Here is a 13,986-nt window from a genome sequence, read left to right as displayed (position 1 = left end):
TCTCAACTGGTTTTAACTGGTTCAATGTATCTCAACTTGGTTCAACTAGTCTCAACTGGTTTTCACTGGTTTCAAGTACGTAGTTTCAACTGATCTCAAGTGGTTTCATTTGGTTTCAACTGGTTTCAACTTGTTTGAAATGTCTAAACTGGTTTTAACAGGTTTTCACTGGTTTTCAACTGGTCTCTGTTTCTAACTAACTGGTTTCAAGTAGTTTTAACTGTTTTCAACTGGTTTCAACTGGTTTTAACTAGTTTCAAGTAATTTAACAGGTTTCGACTGATCTAAACTGGTTTCAACTGATTTTGACTTGTTTCAACTGGTTTTAACTGATTTTAACTAGTTTCCACTGGTCTCATCTGGTTTCAACTGTTCTCGATTTTTTCAAGTTTTTTACACGGTTTAAACTGGTCTCAACTGGTTTTAACTGGTTTCTACTTCTCTCCTTGATATTAATCTTTGCATTCATTAAGGTTTGATTTATCTTTTTTTCAATTTGCATTTCTTTATAGTAATTGCTTTCATCATTTCTTTTCAAACTTATCCATCTCTCCCTTGCTTTCCTTTATAATACAAGTTTCTCTTCTTCCCTTCCATTGTCTTTTAATGAACGCTCTATTTTGTAAACCTTTTGTTTTCGTGGGTTGAACTTTTTGAATACTTGAGATCAGTTGAAACTAGTTGACACCAGTTGAACCCAGTTAAAACCAGTTTAACTAGATGAAACCAGTTAAAACCAGTTGAGATCAGTTCAATTCAGTTGAAACCAGATGAAACCAGTTAAAACCAGTTGAGACTAGTTCAAACCAGTTGAAACCAGTTGAGAGATTAGTGTGTGTAATGAGTCTCGGCATTATAACGGTGATGAAATCAAATTAGTCCATACTGAAAGTTTCCATGAATTCCCAGTAAATTGGGTATTTGGCAGTAACAACGCAAAGTAAAGAAACATCGGGCAGTATATTCGATGTGTTGTACAAGGAGAGAAAATTCCTTGTATTTGTTATGTCGAATTTTGTTACTCGCTAGAAATCGGGGAAGGTTCGACGAAATAAAGAATCTGTTATTGGGGAATCGTACATTACATTGCCAACGGGATTGAAACCATTTCCAAAGTAAAACCGTCAAATTTTCGTGCAAGGGAAACGAAATCATTGGTTTTCAAAAAAACAGGATGTTATGAATTCAAGTGAATGATAAATGACCAATTTAAGATGCTTGATAGTCTAGTTACTCGCAGCTTACCACAAGTACCAAAGTATTTAAAAGTAATAGAACGAATGAAATTCCTTTTTCCTTCTAACTCTTTAATTGCGCGTCCTATGGTTTCTTATTTTTGCGTCATTTGCGTCATTAGAAAATGACGCAATGTATTGAAAATTATTCGTAACAAAGCCGTCAATTTTGTCAATCTGATTACTAAGCTATTTTGTTCAAAAGAAACAAAACTTTCATTTCTTATTATGACGGAATTGAAAAGTTTAAAAGAAACTTTAAGAAACTTCAGGAACTTCAAGAAAGAGTATGTTACGGAATTAAGTGACTGATAAATGACCGTTTTAAGATGCTTGATAGTCTAATTACTGGCAGTTTAAAACAAGTACCAAAGCCATTACATTGCAAACGGGTGGGAGTTCGTTTACAACGTAAAACCGTCAAATTTTCCTGCAAGGTTAAACGAAATCATTGGTTTTCAAGAAACAGTATGTAATGAGACCAAGTCACTGATAAATGACCAATTTAGGATGCTTGATAGTCTAATCATTTGAAGTTTGAAACAAGTACCAAAGTATTTGAAAGTAGCAGAAGGAATGAAATGTCTTTTTCTTCTTAATCTTTAATCGCTTGTCTTTGCGTCATTACTACTAATGACGCAATGTATTGAAAATGATTTCTAACAAACTCGTCAATTTTGTCAATATGATTACAAAGCTATTTTGTTCAAAAGAAACAAAAACTTTCATTTCTTGTTATGGCGGAAATCAGAAATTAAAAAAAAAAACTTAAGAAACTTCAGGAACTTCAAGAAAGAGTATGTTATGAAATCAAATGACTGATAAATGACCAATTTAAGATGCTTGATAGTCTAATTAATTGCAGTTTGAAACGAGTACCAAACTACTTGAGAGTAGAAGAATGAATAAAATGTCTTTTTTCTTGTTGATCTTTAATCGCGTGTGCTATGGTGTCTTATCTTTGCGTCATTACTACTAATGACGCAATGTATTGAAAATGATTTGTAACACACCCGTCAATTTTGTCAATCTGATTGCAAAGCTATTTTGTTCAAAAGAAGCAAAACTTTCATCTTTTATTATGACGGAATTCAGAAGTTTAAAAGAAACTTGAATTTCAAAAAAGAGTGTATTATGAAATCAAGTGACTGACAACTGAGCAATTTAAGATGCTTGACAGTCTAATTACTTTAATTTGAAACAAGTACCAAAGTATTTGAAAATAGCAGAATTAATAAAATGTCTTTTTTTCTTCTTGATCTTTAATGGCGTGTGCTATGGTTTCTTATCTTTGCGACATTACTACTAATGTATGACGCAATGTATTGAAAACGATTTGTAACAAACCCGTCAATTTTGTCAATCTGGTTCCAAAGCTATTTTGTTCGTTATTGGTTAAATCGTACATTACATTGCAAACGGGTGGGAGTTCGTTTGCAACGTAAACCGTCAAATTTTCGTGCAAGGTAAGCGAAATCATTGGTTTTCAAGAAAGAGTATGTTATGAAATCAAGTGACTGATTAATGACCAATTTAAGATGCTTGATAGTCTAATCATTTGCAGTTTGAAACAAGTACCAAACTATTTGAAAGTAGCAGAAGGAATGAAATGTCTTTTTTCTTCTTAATATTTAATCGCGTGTGCTATGGTTTCTTATATTTGCGTCATTACTACTAATGACGCAATGTATTGAAAATGATTTTTAACAAACCCGTCAATATTGTCAAACTAATTAGAAAGCTATTTTGTTCAAAAGAAACAAAATTGTCATTTCTTATAATGACGGAATTCAGAAGTTGAAAAGAAACTATGAAACTTCAGGAACTTCAAGAAAGCGTATGTTAGGAAATCAAGTGACACAATGTATTGAAATGTAATGTATCAGTATAAATGACCAGTATAAATCGGTATAAATATATAGCTTGGGATGTTAACAACGTCATCTGACCACTCACATAGTGGCCCAGGCCGTAAGGGCCTGACAGTTAAAGTGACAATATCGGTTTTCTTGCACTTTACAAACGTTATGATATATCAAATGCTACATATCCTTGTATTTTCGTTATTTTGAGACATTGAAACGGCCTGGGCCATATTGGGGTGGGTATAAATGTGTAGCTTAAAATGATACCAACCTCATCTGACCACTCACATAGTGGCCCAGTCTGTAGGAGCCTGACAGTTAAAGTGGCAATGTAGGTGCTTCTTGCCATTTACAAAGGTCGCATATATAAAATGTTACATAACTTTGTAATGCCTTCATTTAAAAAAAGAAATACTAAAACGGCCTAGCCACATTTGCGTCCGTATAACTGTGTAGCTTTTACAAAGATCGCATATAAAATGATATATACATAACCTTATACTGCCTTTATTTCAAACAAACACTGAAACGGCCTGGGCCACATTGGGGTCGCTGTAAATGTGTAGCGTAGGATGTCAGCAACATCATCTGACCACTCACATAGTGGCCCAGGCTGTAAAAGGGCCTGACAGTTAAAGTGACAATGTAGGTGTTTCCTGCCATTTACAAACGTTATATATAAAATGCTACAATATCCTTGTATTTTCGTTATTTTCAGACATTGAAACGGCGTGGGCCACACTGGGGTCGGTATAAATGTGTAGCTTAGGATGTTAGCAACCTCATCTGACCACTCACATAGTGGCCCAGGCCTTACGGGCCTGACATTTAAAGTGGGGGTGGGGTAAGCAATTTCAACTGGTTTCAACTGGTCTCTATTTGTAACTGGTTTCAACTGGTTTTAACTAGTTTCAAGTAGTTTCAACATGTTTCAACTGATCTCAACTGGTTTCAACTGATTTTAACTGGTTTCAACTGGTTTTAACTAGTTTCAAATGGTCTCAACTGGTTTCAAATGTTCTTGACTAGTTTCAACTGGTTTTAACTCGTTTCAATTGGTTTCAACTTTTTTTGAACTGGTCTCAACTGGTTAGAACTGGTCTCAACCGGTATGGACTACTTTCAACTGATCTCAAGTTATTTCAACTGGTCTCAACTGGTTTCAACTGGTGTGATCTGTTCTCAACTGGTTTTAACTGGTTTCAACTGGTTTGAACTGGTCTCAACTGGTTTTAGCTGGTTTCAACTGCTTTGAACTGGTCTCAACTGGTTTTAACTGGTTTTAACTGGTTCAATGTATCTCAACTGGGTTCAAATAGTCTCAACTGGTTTTCACTGGTTTCAAGTACGTAGTTTCAACTGATCTCAAGTGGTTTCATTTGGTTTCAACTGGTTTTAACAGGTTTTCACTGGTTTTCAACTGGTCTCTGTTTCTAACTAATTGATTTCAAATAGGATTAACTTTTTTCAACTGGTTTCAACTGGTTTTAACTAGTTTCAAATAATTTTAACAGGTTTCGACTGATCTAAACTGGTTTCAACTGATTTTTACTGGTTTCAACTGGTTTCAACTGGTTTTAACTAGTTTCAAATGGTCTCAACTGGTTTCAACTATTCTTGACTAGTTTCAACTGGTTTTAACTCGTTTCAACTGGTTCCAACTTTTTTTGAACTGGTCTCAACTGGTTAGAACTGGTCTCAACCGGTATGGTCTAGTATCAACTGATCTCAAGTTATTTCAACTGGTCTCAACTGGTTTCAACTGGTTTGATCTGTTCTCAACTGGTTTTAACTGGTTTCAACTGGTTTGAACTGGTCTCAACTGGTTTTAGCTGGTTTCAACTGCTTTGAACTGGTCTCAACTGGTTTTAACTGGTTCAATGTATCTCAACTGGGTTCAACTAGTCTCAACTGGTTTTCACTGGTTTCAAGTACGTAGTTTCAACTGATCTCAAGTGGTTTCATTTGGTTTCAACTGGTTTCAACTTGTTTGAAATGTCTAAACTGGTTTTAACAGGTTTTCACTGGTTTTCAACTGGTCTCTGTTTCTAACTAACTGGTTTCAAGTAGTTTTAACTGTTTTCAACTGGTTTCAACTGGTTTTAACTAGTTTCAAGTAATTTTAACAGGTTTCGACTGATCTAAACTGGTTTCAACTGATTTTGACTTGTTTCAACTGGTTTTAACTGATTTTAACTAGTTTCCACTGGTCTCATCTGGTTTCAACTGTTCTCGATTTTTTTCAAGTTTTTTACACGGTTTAAACTGGTCTCAACTGGTTTTAACTAGTTTCTACTTCTCTCCTTGATATTAATCTTTGCATTCATTAAGGTTTCATTTATCTTTTTTTTCAATTTGCATTTCTTTATAGTAATTGCTTTCATCATTTCTTTTCAAACTTATCCATCTCTCCCTTGCTTTCCTTTATAATACAAGTTTCTCTTCTTCCCTTCCATTGTCTTTTAATGAACGCTCTATTTTGTAAACCTTTTGTTTTCGTGGGTTGAACTTTTTGAATACTTGAGATCAGTTGAAACTAGTTGACACCAGTTGAACCCAGTTAAAACCAGTTTGACTAGATGAAACCAGTTAAAACCAGTTGAGATCAGTTCAATTCAGTTGAAACCAGATGAAACCAGTTAAAACCAGTTGAGACTAGTTCAAACCAGTTGAAACCAGTTGAGAGATTAGTGTGTGTAATGAGTCTCGGCATTATAACGGTGATGAAATCAAATTAGTCCATACTGAAAGTTTCCATGAATTCCCAGTAAATTGGGTATTTGGCAGTAACAACGCAAAGTAAAGAAACATCGGGCAGTATATTCGATGTGTTGTACAAGGAGAGAAAATTCCTTGTATTTGTTATGTCGAATTTTGTTACTCGCTAGAAATCCGGGGAAGGTTCGACGAAATAAAGAATCTGTTATTGGGGAAATCGTACATTACATTGCCAACGGGATTGAAACCATTTCCAAAGTAAAACCGTCAAATTTTCGTGCAAGGGAAACGAAATCATTGGTTTTCAAAAAAACAGGATGTTATGAATTCAAGTGAATGATAAATGACCAATTTAAGATGCTTGATAGTCTAGTTACTCGCAGCTTGCCACAAGTACCAAAGTATTTAAAAGTAATAGAACGAATGAAATTCCTTTTTCCTTCTAACTCTTTAATTGCGCGTCCTATGGTTTCTTATTTTTGCGTCATTTGCGTCATTAGAAAATGACGCAATGTATTGAAAATTATTCGTAACAAAGCCGTCAATTTTGTCAATCTGATTACTAAGCTATTTTGTTCAAAAGAAACAAAACTTTCATTTCTTATTATGACGGAATTGAAAAGTTTAAAAGAAACTTTAAGAAACTTCAGGAACTTCAAGAAAGAGTATGTTACGGAATTAAGTGACTGATAAATGACCGTTTTAAGATGCTTGATAGTCTAATTACTGGCAGTTTAAAACAAGTACCAAAGTATTTGAAAGCAGCAGAAGGAATGAAATGTCTTTTTTCTTCTTGATCTTTAATCTCGTGTGCTATGGTTTCTTGTCTTGTCAATTTTGTCAATCTGATTACTAAGCTATTTTGTTCAAAAGAAACAAAACTTTCATTTCTTATTATGACGGAATTGAAAAGTTTAAAAGAAACTTTAAGAAACTTCAGGAACTTCAAGAAAGAGTATGTTACGGAATTAAGTGACTGATAAATGACCGTTTTAAGATGCTTGATAGTCTAATTACTGGCAGTTTAAAACAAGTACCAAAGTATTTGAAAGCAGCAGAAGGAATGAAATGTCTTTTTTCTTCTTGATCTTTAATCTCGTGTGCTATGGTTTCTTGTCTTTGCGTCATTACTACAAATGACGCAATGTATTGAAAATGATTTGTAACAAACCCGTCAATTTTGTCAATCTGATTCCAAAGCTATTTTGTTCGTTATTGGTTAAATCGTACCATTACATTGCAAACGGGTGGGAGTTCGTTTACAACGTAAAACCGTCAAATTTTCCTGCAAGGTTAAACGAAATCATTGGTTTTCAAGAAACAGTATGTAATGAGACCAAGTCACTGATAAATGACCAATTTAGGATGCTTGATAGTCTAATCATTTGAAGTTTGAAACAAGTACCAAAGTATTTGAAAGTAGCAGAAGGAATGAAATGTCTTTTTCTTCTTAATCTTTAATCGCTTGTCTTTGCGTCATTACTACTAATGACGCAATGTATTGAAAATGATTTCTAACAAACTCGTCAATTTTGTCAATATGATTACAAAGCTATTTTGTTCAAAAGAAACAAAAACTTTCATTTCTTGTTATGGCGGAAATCAGAAATTAAAAAAAAAACTTAAGAAACTTCAGGAACTTCAAGAAAGAGTATGTTATGAAATCAAATGACTGATAAATGACCAATTTAAGATGCTTGATAGTCTAATTAATTGCAGTTTGAAACGAGTACCAAACTACTTGAGAGTAGAAGAATGAATAAAATGTCTTTTTTCTTGTTGATCTTTAATCGCGTGTGCTATGGTGTCTTATCTTTGCGTCATTACTACTAATGACGCAATGTATTGAAAATGATTTGTAACACACCCGTCAATTTTGTCAATCTGATTGCAAAGCTATTTTGTTCAAAAGAAACAAAACTTTCATTTTTTATTATGACGGAATTCAGAAGTTTAAAAGAAACTTGAATTTCAAAAAAGAGTGTATTATGAAATCAAGTGACTGACAACTGAGCAATTTAAGATGCTTGACAGTCTAATTACTTTAATTTGAAACAAGTACCAAAGTATTTGAAAATAGCAGAATTAATAAAATGTCTTTTTTTCTTCTTGATCTTTAATGGCGTGTGCTATGGTTTCTTATCTTTGCGACATTACTACTAATGTATGACGCAATGTATTGAAAACGATTTGTAACAAACCCGTCAATTTTGTCAATCTGGTTCCAAAGCTATTTTGTTCGTTATTGGTTAAATCGTACATTACATTGCAAACGGGTGGGAGTTCGTTTGCAACGTAAACCCGTCAAATTTTCGTGCAAGGTAAGCGAAATCATTGGTCTTCAAGAAAGAGTACGTTATGAAATCAAGTGACTGATTAATGACCAATTTAAGATGCTTGATAGTCTAATCATTTGCAGTTTGAAACAAGTACCAAACTATTTGAAAGTAGCAGAAGGAATGAAATGTCTTTTTTCTTCTTAATATTTAATCGCGTGTGCTATGGTTTCTTATATTTGCGTCATTACTACTAATGACGCAATGTATTGAAAATGATTTTTAACAAACCCGTCAATATTGTCAAACTAATTAGAAAGCTATTTTGTTCAAAAGAAACAAAATTGTCATTTCTTATAATGACGGAATTCAGAAGTTGAAAAGAAACTATGAAACTTCAGGAACTTCAAGAAAGCGTATGTTAGGAAATCAAGTGACACGATGTATTGAAATGTAATGTATCAGTATAAATGACCAGTATAAATCGGTATAAATATATAGCTTGGGATGTTAACAACGTCATCTGACCACTCACATAGTGGCCCAGGCCGTAAGGGCCTGACAGTTAAAGTGACAATATAGGATTTCTTGCACTTTACAAACGTTATGATATATCAAATGCTACATATCCTTGTATTTTCGTTATTTTGAGACATTGAAACGGCCTGGGCCATATTGGGGTGGGTATAAATGTGTAGCTTAAAATGATACCAACCTCATCTCACCACTCACATAGTGGCCCAGTCTGTAGGAGCCTGACAGTTAAAGTGGCAATGTAGGTGCTTCTTGCCATTTACAAAGGTCGCATATATAAAATGCTACATAACTTTGTAATGCCTTTATTTAAAAAAAGAAATACTAAAACGGCCTAGCCACATTTGCGTCGGTATAACTGTGTAGCTTTTACAAAGATCGCATATAAAATGATATATACATAACCTTATGCTGCCTTTATTTCAAACAAACACTGAAACGGCCTGGGCCACATTGGGGTCGCTGTAAATGTGTAGCGTAGGATGTTAGCAACCTCATCTGACCACTCACATAGTGGCCCAGGCTGTAAAAGGGCCTGACAGTTAAAGTGACAATGTAGGTGTTTCCTGCCATTTACAAACGTTATATATAAAATGCTATATATCCTTGTATTTTCGTTATTTTCAGACATTGAAACGGCGTGGGCCACACTGGGGTCGGTATAAATGTGTAGCTTAGGAGGTTAGCAACCTCATCTGACCACTCACATAGTGGCCCAGGCCTTAGGGGCCTGACATTTAAAGTGGGGGTGGGGTAAGCAATATCAACTGGTTTCAACTGGTCTCTATTTGTAACTGGTTTCAACTGGTTTTAACTAGTTTCAAGTAGTTTCAACATGTTTCAACTGATCTCAACTGGTTTCAACTGATTTTAACTGGTTTCAACTGGTTTTAACTAGTTTCAAATGGTCTCAACTGGTTTCAACTGTTCTTGACTAGTTTCAACTGGTTTTAACTCGTTTCAACTGGTTTCAACTTTTTTTGAACTGGTCTCAACTGGTTAGAACTGGTCTCAACCGGTATGGACTAGTTTTAACTAATCTCAAGTTATTTCAACTGGTCTCAACTGGTTTCAACTGGTTTGATCTGTTCTCAACTGGTTTTAACTGGTTTCAAGTGGTTTTAACTAGTTTCAAGTAGTTTCAACATGTTTCAACTGATCTCATCTGGTTTCAACTGATTTTAACTAATTTCAACTGGTTTTAACTAGTTTCAAATGGTCTCAACTGGTTTCAACTGTTCTTGACTAGTTTCAACTGGTTTTAAATCGTTTCAACTGGTTTCAACTTTTTTTTAACTGGTCTCAACTGGTTAGAACTGGTCTCAACCGGTATGGACTAGTTTGAACTGATCTGAACTTATTTCAACTGGTCTCAACTGGTTTCAACTGGTTTGATCCGTTCTCAACTGGTTTTAACTGGTTTCAACTGGTTTGAACTGGTCTCAACTCGTTTTAGCTGGTTTCAACTGCTTTGAACTGGTCTCAACTGGTTTTATCTGGTTTTAACTGGTTCAATGTATCTCAACTGGGTTCAACTAGTCTCAACTGGTTTTCACTGGTTTCAAGTACGTAGTTTCAACTGATTTCAAGTGGTTTCATTTGGTTTCAACTGGTTTCAACTTATTTGAAATGTCTAAACTGGTTTTAACAGGTTTTCACTGGTTTTCAACTGGTCTCTGTTTCTAACTAACTGATTTCAAGTAGGTTTAACTTTTTTCAACTGGTTTACACTGGTTTTAACTAGTTTCAAGTAATTTTAACAGGTTTCGATTGATCTAAACTGGTTTCAACTGATTTTGACTGGTTTCAACTGGTTTCAACTGGTTTTAACTAGTTTCAAATGGTCTCAACTGGTTTCACCTATTCTTGACTAGTTTTAAATGGTTTTAACTGGTTTCAACTGGTTTCAACTTTTTTTGAACTGGTCTCAACTGGTTAGAACTGGTTTCAACCGGTATGGACTAGTTTCAACTGATCTCAAGTCATTTCAACTGGTCTCAACTAGTTTCAACTGGTTTGATCTGTTCTCAACTGGTTTTAACTGGTTTCAACTGGTTTGAACTGGTCTCAACTGGTTTTAGCTGGTTTCAACTGCTTTGAACTGGTCTCAACTCGTTTTAACTGGTTCAATGTATCTCAACTGGGTTCAACTAGTCTCAACTGGTTTTCACTGGTTTCAAGTACGTAGTTTCAACTGATCTCAAGTGGTTTCATTTGGTTTCAACTGGTTTCAACTTGTTTGAAATGTCTAAACTGGTTTTAACAGGTTTTCACTGGTTTTCAACTGGTCTCTGTTTCTAACTAACTGGTTTCACGTAGTTTTAACTTTTTTCAACTGGTTTCAACTGGTTTTAACTAGTTTCAAGTAATTTTAACAGGTTTCGACTGATCTAAACTGGTTTCAACTGATTTTGACTGGTTTCAACTGGTTTTAACTGATTTTAACTAGTTTCCACTGGTCTCATCTGGTTTCAACTGTTCTCGATTTTTTTCAACTTTTTTTACACGGTTTAAACTGGTCTCAACTGGTTTTAACTGGTTTCAACTTCTTTCCTTGATATTCATCCTTGCATTCATCCAGGTTTGATTTATCTTTTTTTTTCAATTTGCATTTCTTTATAGTAATTGCTTTCATCATTTCTTTTCAAACTTATCCATCTCTCCCTTGCTTTCCTTTATAATACAAGTTTCTCTTCTTCCCTTCCATTGTCTTTTAATGAACGCTCTATTTTGTAAACCTTTTGTTTTTGTGGGTTGAACTTTTTGAATACTTGAGATCAGTTGAAACTAGTTGACACCAGTTGAACCCAGTTAAAACCAGTTTAACTAGATGAAACCAGTTAAAACCAGTTGAGATCAGTTCAATTCAGTTGAACCAGATGAAACCAGTTCAAACCAGTTGAGACTAGTTCAAACCAGTTGAAACCAGTTCAGAAATTAGTGTGCGTAATGAGTCTCGGCATTATAACGGTGATGAAATCAAATTAGGCCATACTGAAAGTTTCATTGAATTCCCAGTAAATTGGGTATTTGGCAGTAACAACGCAAAGTAAAGAAACATCGGGCAGTATATTCGATGTGTTGTACAAGGAGAGAAAATTCCTTGTATTTGTTATGTCGATTTTTGTTACTCGCTAGAAATCCGGGGAAGGTTCGACGAAATAAAGAATCTGTTATTGGGGAAATCGTACATTACATTGCCAACGGGATTGAAACCATTTCCAAAGTAAAACCGTCAAATTTTCGTGCAAGGGAAACGAAATCATTGGTTTTCAAAAAACAGGATGTTATGAATTCAAGTGAATGATAAATGACCAATTTAAGATGCTTGATAGTCTAGTTACTCGCAGCTTGCCACAAGTACCAACGTATTTAAAAGTAATAGAACGAATGAAATGCCTTTTTCCTTCTAACTCTTTAATTGCGCGTCCTATGTTTTCTTATTTTTGCATCATTTGCGTCATTTGCGTCATTAGTAAATGACGCAATGTATTGAAAATTATTCGTAACAAAGCCGTCAATTTTGTCAATCTGATTACAAAGCTATTTTGTTCAAAAGAAACAAAACTTTCATTTCTTATTATGACGGAATTGAGAAGTTTAAAAGAAACTTTAAGAAACTTCAGGAACTTCAAGAAAGAGTATGTTACGGAATTAAGTGACTGATAAATGACCGTTTTAAGATGCTTGATAGTCTAATTACTGGCAGTTTAAAACAAGTACCAAAGTATTTGAAAGCAGCAGAAGGAATGAAATGTCTTTTTTCTTCTTGATCTTTAATCGCGTGTGCTATGGTTTCTTATCTTTGCGTCATTACTACAAATGACGCAATGTATTGAAAATGATTTGTAACAAACCCGTCAATTTTGTCAAACTAATTGGAAAGCTATTTTGTTCAAAAGAAACAAAATTGTCATTTCTTATAATGACGGAGTTCAGAAGTTGAAAAGAAACTACGAAACTTCAGGAACTTCAAGAAAGCGTATGTTAGGAAATCAAGTGACACAATGTATTGAAATGTAATGTATCAATATAAATGACCAGTATAAATCGGTATAAATATATAGCTTGGGATGTTAACAACGTCATCTGACCACTCACATAGTGGCCCATGCCGTAAGGGCCTGACAGTTAAAGTGACAATATCGGTTTTCTTGCACTTTACAAACGTTATGATATATCAAATGCTACATATTCTTGTATTTTCGTTATTTTGAGACATTGAAACGGCCTGGGCCATATTGGGGTGGGTATAAATGTGTAGCTTAAAATGATACCAACCTCATCTGACCACTCACATAGTGGCCCAGTCTGTAGGAGCCTGACAGTTAAAGTGGCAATGTAGGTGCTTCTTGCCATTTACAAAGGTCGCATATATAAAATGCTACATAACTTTGTAATGCCTTCATTTAAAAAAAAGAAATACTAAAACGGCCTAGCCACATTTGCGTCCGTATAACTGTGTAGCTTTTACAAAGATCGCATATAAAATGATATATACAAAACCTTATACTGCCTTTATTTCAAACAAACACTGAAACGGCCTGGGCCACATTGGGGTCGCTGTAAATGTGTAGCGTAGGATGTCAGCAACATCATCTGACCACTCACATAGTGGCCCAGGCTGTAAAAGGGCCTGACAGTTAAAGTGACAATGTAGGTGTTTCCTGCCATTTACAAACGTTATATATAAAATGCTACATATCCTTGTATTTTCGTTATTTTCAGACATTGAAACGGCGTGGGCCACACTGGGGTCGGTATAAATGTGTAGCTTAGGAGGTTAGCAACCTCATCTGACCACTCACATAGTGGCCCAGGCCTTAGGGGCCTGACATTTAAAGTGGGGGTGGGGTAAGCAATTTCAACTGGTTTCAACTGGTCTCTATTTGTAACTGGTTTCAACTGGATTTAACTAGTTTCAAGTAGTTTCAACATGTTTCAACTGATCTCAACTGGTTTCAACTGATTTTAACTGGTTTCAACTGGTTTTAACTAGTTTCAAATGGTCTCAACTGGTTTCAACTGTTCTTGACTAGTTTCAACTGGTTTTAACTCGTTTCAACTGGTTTCAACTTTTTTTGAACTGGTCTAAACTGGTTAGAACTGGTCTCAACCGGTATGGACTAGTTTCAACTGATCTCAAGTTATTTCAACTGGTCTCAACTGGTTTCAACTGGTTTGATCTGTTCTCAACTGGTTTTAACTGGTTTCAACTGGTTTGAACTGGTCTCAACTGGTTTTAGCTGGTTTCAACTGCTTTGAACTGGTCTCAACTGGTTTTAACTGGTTTTAACTGGTTCAATGTATCTAAACTGGGTTCAACTAGTCTCAACTGGTTTTCACTGGTTTCAAGTA

The sequence above is a fragment of the Diadema antillarum genome, unplaced genomic scaffold, assembly GCF_040938485.1.
Source record: "Diadema antillarum isolate AM-2024a unplaced genomic scaffold, OU_Dant_1.0 scf00000020, whole genome shotgun sequence".
Classification (NCBI taxonomy): Eukaryota; Metazoa; Echinodermata; class Echinoidea; order Diadematoida; family Diadematidae; genus Diadema; species Diadema antillarum.
The sequence above is the reverse complement of the archived record's forward strand: the minus strand, read 5'-3'. Positions refer to the sequence as shown.